This window comes from Prunus avium, chromosome 4 (genome assembly GCF_965620075.1).
Source record: "Prunus avium chromosome 4, drPruAviu1.hap1.1, whole genome shotgun sequence".
Taxonomy (NCBI): domain Eukaryota; kingdom Viridiplantae; phylum Streptophyta; class Magnoliopsida; order Rosales; family Rosaceae; genus Prunus; species Prunus avium.
The window spans coordinates 10915083-10926494 of record NC_142287.1 but is presented as its reverse complement, the minus strand read 5'-3'; the positions used below and the strand labels follow the sequence as shown (position 1 = coordinate 10926494).

The window sequence follows — 11412 nt, the reverse complement described above, 5'->3', positions numbered from 1 at the left end:
CTTTAGATACATTTTTGCATCCTATTCGTGCACCAAATCCTTCATGCATCATGTTTCCACCTAACATGCCAAATTATGATTTCAAACCTGGAATGATTCAACTGCTTCCCATTTTTCATGGCATGGAAAGTGAAAATCCTTATGTGCATGTTAGGGAATTTGAAGAGGCTATTGGCACTTTTTACAATGTTCAACTTGATAGGCTTAATTTCATAAGGTTGAAATTTTTTCCTTTTTCCTTAAAAGAAAAGGCTAAAAGTTGGTTGTATTCATTAAGGGCTAGATCCATAGGTTCTTGGGGGGAAATGACTCAAGCATTTTTTAAAAAATATTTTCCTAATCACAAGACGATTGCTCTTAAGAAAAGAATCTCAAATTTCTCTCAAAAGGAAAACGAAACTTTGTATCAACCTTGGGAAAAATTTAAAGAGCTTTTGAATTTGTGCCCACACCATGGCTTTGAAAACTGGCGTCTTGCTAGTTATATCTATGAGGGACTTCTCCCTCGTGATCGCCAATTTGTTGAGTCAATGAGTAATGGAAATTTTATGCAAAAAGACCCTGATGATGCCCTAGAATTTTTGGATGAAATTGCTGAAAAAGCACATCAATGGACTGTCCCCAGTCCAGTTGAGACCACTGATCGGTCAAGAATTGCCACATCTTCTACTAATAAAGGAATTTATCAATTAAAAGAAGAAGATGATTGGAAATTAAAATTTGAGGTTTTAACTAAAGAAATAGCTGCTTTGAAAACGGAAAAATCAAATTTGCCTCAACCTGTTTTTCAAGCTGATGTTAATCAAGTATGTGATTCTTGTTATGAGATTGGTCATACTGTTAAAAATTGCCCAATTTTTCAGGAAATGAAAGGAGCTTATGAGGAGCGTTGTGCTGCTGTTGGAAACTTCAAACAACAATATTCTCCTTTTTCCAACACTTACAATCCAGCGACAAGGAATCATCCAAATTTTCGTTGGAGCAATGATTCACAATCTCAGGTAAGTGAGAGAAATTCTTTCAATCATCAATTTCCTGCAACTAATACATTTAATGCTAGACCATCTTTGAGCGATACTCTTCAAGCATTTATGCAGGAACAACAGAAGCAAAATCAAAGGTATGATACTTTGTTTGGTCAAATGGTTGAAGAAAATAAAGAAATTAAAAGCCAAATTTCTAAATTGACAAATTCTTTTGCAATAAATGAAAAAGGGAAATTTCCTTCTCAAACTCAACCAAATCCAAAGAATGTTAATTCGTGTGAAACCTCAATTGAACATGCTAAGTCTGTCATTGCTCTTAGAAGTGGTAAAATAATTGATACAACACCTTCACCAAAGGAAGTTGAAAAATCTAAGAATAATGATGAACTAAACAAGTCCAAATTGAGTGAATTAAATAAAAATCATTTTCCTGCTCCTTTTCCCCAAGCTTTAAATCCTCCAAAGAAATTGAATCAAAATCCTGAAATTTTGGATGTTTTTAAAGAAGTCAAAGTTAATATTCCTCTGTTAGATGCTATTAAACAGATTCCTTCTTATGCTAAATTTTTAAAAGATCTGTGCACATTTAAAAGAAAGCATCAGGTGAAGAAAACCGCATTTTTGACAGAACATGTGAGTGCATTGTTGCAACATAAGGTCCCTCATAAATACAAAGATCTAGGAAGTCCCACTCTTTCATGTGTAATTGGAAAAAATTACATCAATTGTGCTTTGCTCGATTTGGGGGCTAGTGTAAATTTGTTGCCATATTCAGTGTATTTGCAGTTAGGTCTTGGTGAATTGAAGCCCACAACAATGAAGTTGCAACTTGCTGATCGTTTTGTACGAGTGCCGAGAGGGGTAATTGAGGATGTATTGGTCCAAGTGGACAAATTTTACTACCCTGTTGACTTTGTTGTTTTGGATACACAACCTGTTTTGCATTCTGAAAATGAAATTCCTGTCATTTTAGGACGTCCCTTCCTTGCTACATGTGATGCACACATCAGTTGTAGGAGTGGGATAATGAAACTCAGTTTTGGTAACATGACATTGGAAATTAACATTTTTAATGTTTTCAGGAAACCTTATGAAGATGATGAATGTGGAGTGGTGAACTTGATTGAAGTTCTTGTACAGGATCAATTTGAGAAGACTAGTATTTCTGAACCTTTTGAGACTCTTTTATTAAATTCTAAAGAATCCGAATTACTTGAGGAGCCAGAAATTGCTTATCTTAATTTGTTGTTTAATTCCTTACAGGCTGATAAATGGACTCCAAGGTTTGAGAAGCTTCCACCTCGAAAGGAAAAGACATTGCCATCAAATGTGGAAGTTCCTAATCTAGAATTGAAGCCTTTACCCATGGGACTTAAACATGCCTTCTTGGGGTCCAACAACACTTTTCCAGTGGTAATATCTTCTGAACTTGACTCTTTGCAAGAAGGTAAGTTACTTAATGTGTTGAATTCTCACAGATCTGCTATTGGTTGGACTCTTGCTGACATTAAGGGAATTAGTCCTCTTGTTTGTACTCATAAAATATTTTTAGAGGATGAAGCCAAGTCTTCTAGGGAGGCACAACGTAGGTTAAACCCAATCATGAAAGATGTTGTTAAAACTGAGGTGTTGAAATTAATAGATGCAGGTATTATTTATTCCATCTCTGATAGTAAATGGGTAAGTCCTACTCAAGTTGTACCTAAGAAATCTAGCATAACTGTGGTTGAAAATGATAAAAATGAATTGATTCCTACTAGAGTGGTTTCAAGTTGGCGTATGTGCATTGATTATAGAAAGCTGAATTCTGCAACTAGAAAAGACCATTTCCCTTTACCTTTTATTGATCAAATCTTAGAAAGGGTAGCCGGTCATGAATTTTATTGCTTCTTAGATGGATACTCAGGTTATTATCAAATTGAAATTGCCATTGAAGATCAAGAAAAAACTACTTTGACATGTCCTTTTGGTACTTTTGCTTTTCGTAGAATGCCTTTCGGATTATGTAATGCTCCTGCTACTTTTCAAAGATGCATGATCAGTATTTTCAGTGATATGGTTGAGCAATTTCTTGAAGTTTTCATGGATGATATATCTGTTTTTGGTGATTCTTTTAATAATTGCTTGAGTAATTTGGAAAAAGTATTGGTTCGATGCCAAGAGAAAAACTTTGTTTTAAATTGGGAGAAGTGTCATTTTATGGTTTCTTCTGGAATTGTTCTTGGTCATATTGTTTCATCTAAAGGAATTGCAGTGGATAAAGCTAAAATTGAATTGATTTCAAAATTGCCAGTTCCAAAAACTGTTAAAGATGTCAGATCATTTTTAGGTCATGTTGGTTTTTATAGGAGATTTATTCAGAATTTTAGTGCAATATCTAGACCCTTGTGTAATCTCCTATTAAAAGATTGTAAATTTGAGTGGTCTGATTCATGTCAAAAGGCTTTTGAGAAATTAATTAAAATGCTCACATCTGCTCCAATTATGCAACCACCTGACTGGACTTTACCTTTTGAAATTATGTGTGATGCTAGTGATTATGCGGTTGGAGCTGTTTTGGGGCAAAGAAAGGATAAGAAGCCACATGTCATCCATTATGAACAGTGCTCAGATGAATTATTCTACAACTGAAAAAGAACTCCTTGCTGTGGTATTTGCTTTGGATAAGTTTCGTTCTTATATAGTTGGATCACCTATTGTTATTTTCACTGACCATGCAGCTTTAAAATACCTTTTTGAAAAAAAAGATGCTAAAGCTCGACTGATTAGGTGGATCCTACTACTTCAAGAATTTGACATCACAATCAAAGATAAAAAGGGAGTAGAAAATGTAGTGGCTGATCATTTGTCTAGATTGAGTTTTGAGGATACCATTGAAACATTGCTAATTAATGATTCTTTTCCAGATGAGCAATTATTTGCTATTTCAGAATTACCTTGGTTTGCTAACATTGTTAATTTTCTTGCTACAGGTAAAATTCCATTTGATTGGACTGCTCAAGACAAGAGGAAATTTCTTACCTAGGTTCGAAATTTTTTTTGGGATGACCCTTATCTGTTTAAATATTGCCCTGATCAGATCATTAGAAGGTGTGTACCTGATAATGAAATCCATGCAGTAATTTCTTTTTGTCATAATGAAGCATGTGGCGGTCATTTTTCTGTAAAGAAAACCGCTGCAAAAATTATGCAGTGTGGATTTTATTGGTCTACGCTTTTTAAAGACGCTAATTCTTTTTGTCGAACTTGTGACCGTTGTCAAAAGTTGGGGGCAATTACCCGTAGAAACATGATGCATTTGAACCCAATTTTGGTAATTGAAATATTTGATTGTTGGGGCATTGATTTTATGGGTCCTTTCCCTATTTCTTTTGGATATCTTTATATCTTGGTCGGTATTGATTATGTTTCTAAATGGGTAGAGGCTGTTCCTTGTCGACATAATGATCATAAAACTGTTTTGCGGTTTTTAAAAGAAAACATTTTCGCAAGATTTGGAACACCTCGAGCTATTATAAGTGATGGGGGAAAACACTTTTGTAATAAACCTTTTGAGGCTTTAATGAAAAAATATGGTGTCACTCATAAAGTCGCTACCCCATATCACCCACAAACAAGCGGTCAAGTTGAACTTGCTAATCAGGAGATAAAACAAATTTTGGAAAAAACTGTGAGTCCTAACCGTAAAGATTGGTCTTTGAGATTAACTGATGCTTTATGGGCATACCGTACAGCATACAAATCCCCCTTAGGGATGTCACCTTACAGACTTGTCTACGGTAAGGCTTGTCATTTGCCAGTTGAACTTGAACATAAGGCATATTGGGCAATTAAAATGTTTAATTTTGGTTTAAATGATGCAAGTTCAAATAGGAAGCTTCAGTTGAATGAGTTGGCAGAATTAAGGAATGATGCTTACGAAAACTCTCGAATTTACAAAGAGAAAATGAAGGTTTTTCATGATAGAAATATTTTGAGAAAAAACTTTGAACCATCACAGAAAGTTCTCTTATATAATTCGAGATTGCATATTTTTCCTGGTAAACTTCGTTCCAGATGGACAGGTCCATTTGTGGTCACAAGAGTTTTTCCTTTTGGAGTAGTGGAGATTGAGGATCCAAAAAATGGTAATGTTTTTAAAGTTAATGGTCAACGTCTTAAACCATTTTTGGATAATTTTGTTATGCAGGATGACACGATTCACTTGGAGAATCCTGTTTATCAGGATTGAATTCTCAGACTATCTTCAGTTTCGTATTCATTATTTATTTGTGCTATTTATGTTTTTTTTTTTTGGATACTCATAAGCTGTAGAAATTACCTATTAAAAAATAATAATAATAATAATAATAATAATAAATAAATAAAAAGATTTTTCATATGAGCTGACTTTTGGTAACTCCAGTGAGCGTCTTCGTCAATACAGTGTCTAGGAGTTCTATAGGCGACACCTTTGGTGTTTAAGAAGTTTGGGTTTTAAGCGGGACCATTGTGACCCCTCCAACCTTCCCGGATCCCCTGGCTGTGTTTTCTGAGGCCTTTAACTGGTCATCCGTGAGTTGTTTGTATATTTGTGTTATTTTTGTATTTTATTTTTTATGACTGTTTATTTTGTGTTTGTATAGATTTTAGTTTTCTTTTTGTGTGTTTTATTTCATTTTGGTCTTTATTTATTTTTGCTTGGATTTTTTTTATTTATTTATTTTTGTCTTTTATTATGTAATGGATAAATACCAAAGGGATTGACACGCATATTTTCCAGGTATTATCTTTCTATTTTCATTTACCCTCTTAGTTCATACATTTGCTATGCTTTTATATAAAAAATAAATACATAATAAACTTAATAATAAATAAATAAATAAACAGATCGGAACCCAATCTCCAACTAAGGTAATTCCGAATTTCTTGTTTCGCTTTGCTTTTATTACTGTAATTCTTTCTTTCTTTCTTTTACTTGTTTATGTATTTAATTTGTTGTTAAGTTTGGGAAGTAGATTGCTTCATGATTGCACACACGGAAATTTGGCTCAAATACTTATTCATTTCATAAACATGTGATTACATACACAGACGTGAAAATGCATACATATATTTAAAAATCACATGTTTCTTCCCAGATTCTGAGCCACCTGAGGCATCATACTAATTGCCTCTATTTTCTCTTATTTGTAGAATCTGCAAAAGCTCTGCATGATCATTGTTTCTCTTCCACAGTGCTTCTACTTGCTGGTTGGCACAGTAGAGCCGCTTTTGCAAATCCGCCATCTGAGCCTTCAAAGAGGCTACTTCCTCGGTCAGAACTGTGCACTCTCGCGTCCTTGCCAGTAATCTTATGCCCAGATTTGTGGAGGAGGTTGCGTGGAGAACAGTTAAATCATGAGACTCCTCCACCGCGGCCTTGTCTGACCTCTGTGCCACGTACAGATGATCTGCCGGTGTGAGTCTCCTAACAGTCATCCCTCCTGGCAGAACTACTTTTCTCAGCATTGCCTCAGCAAAGTTTGAGGTCGAGCCATGATGATATGAGGAGTTTGGGAAGATAGGGTTTGGAGGAGCACCTACCTGATCATTCGGTAGTGCAAGTGTTAACTCAAGGTTGAGGTCATCAATGAGCATAGCTGAGGATGCCATTGTTTTGTTTCTGGATTATTTGATGGTTTTCCTTGAGTTTGGAGGAAGAAATGCAGGGTACTCCTACACTTAACCAATGAACGGTTTAAATAGACATCTACTGATGAGGGAGCCGACATCCACTTCGGATCCCCAGATTGCTATCCAGCCGTATGCCCTTTTTTTTTTCTCGGATCCCTTCCTTTCACGAGGATTTTTGCGGTCGCGTGCTTCAAGAGGGGAGCATTTTTACTTTCACCTTACTTTTCTTGATTTCCCTCCGCATTTTCTGGTGTTTTATGTTTTTACCCGTTACTTTCATTTTCTGGTGCTTTGTGTTTGACGTATCCTTTCCAGTTTTTGTTTTTTATATATATATATATATATATTTTTTAAAAGTTTTGGAAATGTGTTTTTTTTTTTTTTTTTCTTTTTCTTTTATAATTTAATTTATTTTCTTTCCGACAAAAAAAAAATGTTTGGGCTTTCGTTTGGATTGGGTTTTCAATTGATTTGGAGGTTCCGATGGGCTGGACTTCTTCATCTTTTGGGTTTCGGTTTGCGTAGGACTATTTGTTAGGGTTTACTGTATTGTTTGGTTATTTTTATTTTACTTTATTTTTATTTTTGTTTTTTAAATTATAGTTTTAATTCTTTTTTTGGTTCTTTTATTTAATTACCTCAAATCCCTTTCATTTCTTGTTATACCTTTGTTGATACCTCAATTCTTCAACATTGAGGACAATGTTTGATTTAGGTTTGGGGGTAAGGTTTAGGAGTTTTGTTTTTATTTTATTTTATTTGTTTAAAAAAAAAAAAATGGTGTTATCTCTAGATTTTTATGCTTACTATCATCAAATCAGATTCAACACTCATGAATGATTTTTACGATTGGAAACATATTATTAAATTTTAAAACCCATAATTTTAGTTTTTTTTTTCACTTATTTCTTTTTAGTGGATAATTCATGAGTTATACTTTGAACTCTCACATGCACATCAACACTTTAGTGAGAATGAAAGAAAAGATCAATTATAGTTAACTTTGTTGTTTTAAGTAGAGTTAGATGACATTGCTCTTGATTGACCTTGGCGTAAAAAAAAAAAAAATGTAAAATAATAATAATGTTAATTTATCCAGAGTTTTACTTAGTAACCGGGCCTCTTGCCTAACCAGCAGCGAGTGTTCGCGTCAAACGGTAAAGTTTTGAGGTAAATACATTTTGTGACTAGTCTAGTTCTGTAGCCTTTTTAACTCGAGTTAATAAGCCCTTAGGGGTGTTTCTACACCTAATGCCTTAAAACCTTTGGTTTGAGAGTCGTTGGCCTAAATCTCGCTACATGGGTTAATTAGAAAGCTTAATGGAACTAAACATTGCACAGTCACAATCCAAAACAAAAAAAAAAAAAAAAAAAAAAAGAGTATATATATGCCTTGGTTAGTTTTTTGCACTGAATTTTGATAATGATTGAAATAATGAGGTTACTGTGATTGAAATTAACTTTTGTCTCTAAAAATGTGTTGGTTCACTTAAACACCAAAGGAAACAAATGAAAAATTTACTAAATGATTATAAGTGATCAAGACTTTATGTGGGGATTAATTTGAAGCGTGTTTGCTCTTTTAAAAATTGTTCATGAATTTTCAATCCAGATAGCTTTTGATGATGGTTAAGCATTTGTTTAAATTTTCAAATTTTGTTGTAGCATAAATTTTTAATCTCTCATTTCGATGTTTGTGGGTATCATCACTCAAAGCCCTCACGAGACTATACTCGTCCACTAGGGTAACCTAAGGGTTTAAAGGCTTGTTGCATATGCTAAATGCAATCGAGATCCCTGCGAAAGTGGCTTAGTTTTCTTTTCTACTTAGTTTTTATTTTCTTTTGCTCAAGGACTAGCAAAATATAGGTTTGGGGGTATTTGATGAGCACAAAATTAATACAAGTTTTATCCTTAAATTTATAGTTGTTAGTATTTTCTTTTGTTATATGTAAATCTATTAGAGTATTTATATTGTTTCATTCCAAATCTTGTTTTTATATTTAATAAGTGGTTATTTGTAGATATTAAGTATCTTCCACCAATAGCATGTTGAGGAAAAGAAGTAAGTAATGTGTTGCAAGAAGAAAGTAAAGGATGAGAAGAAATATGTGCAGCCAAAGTCAAGGAAATTTGCTTGAGACAACTTGTGCAGCAGCAAATGCAATTGAAGATAAAACAAATGAAAAGAAGAAGCAATCAATTGCATTAATATGCTCTAGGACATGCATGCAAGCTTCCATCATTGAAGAAATAAAGAAAGAATGAATAAACAATGAAGGAGAAGTTCAAATTGACTACTTGCAACCAATGAATGCAAAGAAAAATGATGATGCTTGAGTTGTTATCTAGCTACAATTTGAGGAAAGTTGCTGCAGTTTTTATGAGAAGACACGAAGGAAAGTATGGAAATGCATGATAAAGTGTTCAAGTGGAAGAAAGTTTTGAAGAATTTAGATAAGGAGTCATCATCACAATGAATTAAATTAAAGGAAGCAACTTGGCAATTGGTTTGATGGCAAGTGGAAGACATATTAAATTCATGAATATTGCTCCCATCCTCCTATAAATAGGTGGAGCTACGGCATTGTAAAACTACACCAAGCTCCACAATCTTGAGCTTTTTCTCTCTTCCCTCCATCTTTCTAAGTTTTAAATTCTGTTTTTAGTTTTATTTTATTATGGGGAACTAACTCCCTAGCTAGGGCTAGGGAGAAAGCTTTTAATATAAGTGTATAATTTTTATTAGTTTGATCCAAACTTAAGTTTTAATGTGAATTTGTAGTATTTGTTCAAATGGAATTTGTAGTTTTCTTTTTAATTAATTGATGAATGTTTGATAATCTATTTCATGGGTTCAATCATGTTTTTCCCATTGTGTAGTAAAAACTTTCATGCTTTTAAAAGAGAAGAGAATTACTAAAGATTAATAGAATTTTGATGAAGATTATTTTTTGATAGTTTGTTGCCAATGGTACAAGTTATGCTTAGAATACTTCTAAAGGAAATTAAAAAGAGCTTTAATTATTTTGAACAACTACATTGGAAAATATTTTGTGGATCAAATTATTAAGAGTTGCATGCTTATGTTAAAAGTGGAAACCCAATGCCTTAGTGTTTTAATCAATTAAATTTTCTCTAAATCAAATCTTGCATAAATCTACCTCTCAATCACACTTGTTCTTTTTTTTTTTTATCTCTGTTATTTTCTTTACACTGCTCTCTGTGGATACGACACTCGGACTTTCGAGCTACACTACTATAAGATACCTTCCCTTGGGTTTTGCACAAGTGGTACGAACAACTATGAATTGAAAAGTACAGGATGAAAAGATAGATTTTGTGTGTTCAGTTGGAGGTCCTCTTCTCTTCTTCTGATGACCTATTTATAGAGTTTCTTTCAGTTCATGGATTCAGCCATTAAATGTCCCCAACTAATTATGTCTTGAAAATCCTTCCAGTATTGATGTTTTTCGGAGCTTCAGGCATGAACTGCCCAAAATGTCATTGGGATTGTGAAAACTCTCCCCTTGATATAAGGTGCAATTAGTCTTGGTATTGGCTACAAGTCTTCCCATATTTGAGTTCCACCTCTTGCAAGGAAGCTTCTGACTTGGTTAAGACTCCCACCAACATTAAGTGGCATATGAACGCCAAACATTTTGATATCGGCCGCATGATGAATTCTCCAAGTATTTGGAAGTTCTAGCCTTGGTTGAGAACCTGCGGAAGTTGGCAAAGGAGTTTTCTATATGTACATATATTTTATATATGGCCATATCTTGTCGGCCGATATCGATAGTTGTCTTACTAATTCCCGCCCAGATGATGAGTGGATGCCTCCCACATGAATAATTATATTATCAAAGTAATATATTACTATTACCCTATAGCCATTGGTCAAATCCTGGAAAGCAGGTTCATCCATTACATATATATATATAAAATAAGTCAATTAATTCCCAACTCAAAACCCTTCCAGCCCGGTTTGCAAAGGAACCAAATACCCCGGCCGCCATTCTCCAAAACTGTGTTTGCTCCAAACCAAAAAATCCAGCCGCAACTTCTACAAAATCCCGCCGAGATATCCTAGTAATTCCAGCCGTGCCCCACCGCACCTTTGCAATTTGCTTTACAAAACTTTTTGGCCACATCAATTCCAAACACTCCAAGCTTTGGCCGCATTCATGCATGCATCCATTCATTCATATATATATATGAATATATCAATATGATATGCCCAATCACTTCAGCCCAGCCTTTTTTGCAAGAGTAGTATTCGGCCAAATTTAAAGATATGCCCAATCATTCTTGCAAAAGAAAACACCTTGGCCACTTTTTGAGAAAACACTCGGCCACCTAGAATCCGCCTCTATGAATTCTTCCTATTATATATCTATATGTAATAGGACAAAACTCCAAGTTTTACAAAAACTCTTCGGCCGAACCAATTCCATAAACTCCAAACTTTGGCAACACTTATTCATTCACTTTATATATATAATAGCATAAGGAAAGAACTTTTCAGCCACATTGGCAGACCATCCAAATGCTCCAGCCATGCTTTTCTCATTCATCCACCTATAATAGGACACAATAACTTCTGGCCCATCTTCTCAAAAAACATCCAACCTTGGCTGCACTTGCATTGTTCCTTTTTGCAGACCCCCATGCTATCTCTCCAGCCAACGTTATCTCTCCAGCCAATTCTAATTCATCCACCTATTATTTTCTTCAGCCCACTTCTCTTCAGCCAACTTCTTCAAGACCC

At 34.4% G+C, this 11412-nt stretch overlaps 1 non-coding gene across 1 annotated transcript; it reads right to left on the bottom strand.

The window, feature by feature from the left end:
* Positions 1–353: 353 nt before the first annotated feature.
* LOC148294781 (small nucleolar RNA R71) lies at positions 354–460 on the bottom strand. The gene has a single exon (XR_015835577.1). It is a non-coding gene; the product is annotated as a small nucleolar RNA R71 (small nucleolar RNA).
* Between the last annotated feature and the right edge of the window lie 10952 nt (positions 461–11412).